The sequence below is a fragment of the Mus pahari genome, chromosome 19 (assembly GCF_900095145.1).
Source record: "Mus pahari chromosome 19, PAHARI_EIJ_v1.1, whole genome shotgun sequence".
Lineage (NCBI taxonomy): Eukaryota > Metazoa > Chordata > Mammalia > Rodentia > Muridae > Mus > Mus pahari.
Window position 1 is genome coordinate 19845952 of NC_034608.1, and position 2508 is coordinate 19848459.

Genomic DNA, 2508 nt, shown 5'->3' on the forward strand with positions numbered 1-2508 from the left:
CCTGGCTGGGGCAACTGAGATAATTGCCTAGCTAGCTGTCAGGTGGAGGAACAGAAGACCCTCAGCTGCCCTTAGAGAACAAAGGCTTTTTACTGGCCACATTTTTAATGATCTGGGGAACAGGTTTTAGGGAGTGTTAAAGTTGGGGCTCCACATGTACGTGTTTCCTTCCCTTGTGCCCCTGCATCCTACCCACCATTTGTTTTACTGATAGCCATTGTGCCTAGCATGGGATAGAACCCCTGATGGGCAAAGTATGCTTACGATTTTCGTGTTTACTGGCCATTGGTACATTTATGTTCTATTCATTTTATTTTTGACACTGAGTCTCACTGTGTGAGCTCTGGCCTGCCAGGAACTCACTCTGTAGACCAGGCTGGCCTCAGAGATCTGCCTGCCTCTGCCTCCAGAGTGCTGGGATACAAGGCAAGCACAGCCACGCTCCGCTCTTCTCTTTTGATCTCTTTATTCTGAGCGATGAAATCCATCAAGTCCCACGTACCCCGCCCGTAGCTGCTGCAAGGGTCTGCCGGATTCAAGGGGCAGCTTCTCCAGTGAGGGTGCAGCAGCCTGCAGGTCACTGGCATAAGACCGTGGCTTCTAGGTTCAGGAAGCTGACTTGCATCTTGACCTCCAGTTCGAGGCTCTTCCAGGTCTTGATGAAGTCCTCGAAAGTGATGCCCTCATACAACTGGCCCTCCATCAGCGGCTGGTCGGACGCCCTGGATGCCTCCTTCAAGGCGCCCTGGGCGATGGCACTGGCGACGGAGCGCACAGTGTCTCTGTCCACCTGCGGGTTCGCCGACAGCAGGTCCTCCACCACCCGGCGGTACTCCTGCAGGGTGATGATCCCATCGCAGTCCTGGTCGTACATGTTGAAGAGGAACCGCATCTTCTCTTTACGGTTCTGCTCCGCCTCCTCTTTGTTGAGACTGGGCCGCAGCGGCCGAAAGTAGGAGATGATGGTCAGGAAGTCCTGGAAGGTGATCTCCTCCGCCAGACCGCTGGTCCCTTTGCCCAGGTTCCGGTTGTCGAAGAAGGCGTGGATGATCCTGGAGCGGATCGGGTTGAACTCCAAGTCCAGGACGTTGTCGAAGCTCTCTGGCTGTAGGGTGGGCTGGTCCCCGCTCAGCAGCCTGAACCTCTGGTGCAGCTGCTTGATCTGCTCCCAGCTGAAGTCGCACTTCTTCATCACCTCCTGGATGTGCGCCCACCATAAGTCGGTCCTGCTCTCGCGCTCCCACTCCTCCTCGAACGAAAGTGAGGCGCCCATGGTGCCCGGTGTGCTCGGAACGACCTCAGGCGCTCAGTGGAAGGGCTCGGGCTCCCTGGTGGGTCCCACCTCGCTGCCGTTCTGATTTATTAGGTCATCAAAGCAACCTCTGTTAGGGCAGGCCCGTCACAATCCCCGAAGGCTCTTTCCTCCCCAAATTCAGTGAAATGAAGCAGATTGTAACAAATATTATAAATGTGTTGTATATTACACATTATGTATTATAGATTGCATATTATATATTATGTATTACATGTTACATATATTATAGGTCATATATTTGTTATATATTTTATACATTATATAATTATATATATGAAAAGAGAGAGCACGTTTTGGTTTTCCTAGGACAACCAAAGATGTGTGTCTTTGTCTTACAAAAGATGCTAAACTGGCCAGTGATTCCAGCATTCAGGAGGTAGGGGCAGGAGAATCTCTGTGAGTTTGAGCACAGCATGAGGCCAGAGCTCACACAGTGAGACTCTGTGTCAAAAAAATAACTGCACAGTTGAGTTCCAAGTCATTCAAAGGAAAGATGGAAAGATGGGAGGAAGAAAGGAGGGAAGGAGGGAGAGAAGAGAGGGGAGAAGAGAGAAGAGGGGAGGGGAGAAGGGATGAGAGAGGAGAGGAGAGGAGGGGAGAGGAGAGGAGGGGAAAGGAGAAGGAAGGAGAGGAAGGGAGAGGAGGGGAGGGGAGGGGAGAGGAGAGGAGAAGGGAGGAGAGGAGGGGACAGAGAAGCTCACCAAGATGCCAAGCCTTCATTTCCTAAAGGAGCAGAGGGATTCAGCCTTCTTGGAAAAGACTGACACACAGCTAGCTCACTCCAGTTACTTTATTCAAACATCCTACAAGGTTAATTGGAGCTGGGAAGGGTTTCAGCGACCAAAGTTATCTTGCCCTTGCAGCTCTTGAGAGCAGACATCCCACACAAATCCCAGCCCGTTTCACCATGGCCAGCCATAATCACAAGTAAGAACTCCAGGTTTGCCCAGGAGTGTCTTAGGACCAAGGTTTTTGTAGCTGCAAGCTCTCATGTCGTGCCCAGTACAGACTTTCCAGGGAAACATCTCTTCAGGGTTCAAACCGTCTCAAAATTTCTCAGCCTCTACTCACCAACCCAAACATAGCAATGGCTTTGCTAGACAGTTCACTCAGAGCCACACACAGCCGGGTATGGTGGTGCACGCCTTTAATCCCAGCACTCAGGAGGCAGAGGCAGGCGGATTTCTGAGTTC

At 51.6% G+C, this 2508-nt stretch overlaps 1 pseudogene across 1 annotated transcript; it reads right to left on the reverse strand.

Annotated features, from left to right (window-relative positions):
* Positions 1 to 457: 457 nt before the first annotated feature.
* Positions 458 to 1332, reverse strand: LOC110337131 (annotated as a pseudogene). The gene has a single exon (XR_002381243.1). The product of XR_002381243.1 is annotated as a calcineurin B homologous protein 3 pseudogene (transcript).
* Positions 1333 to 2508: the final 1176 nt, after the last annotated feature.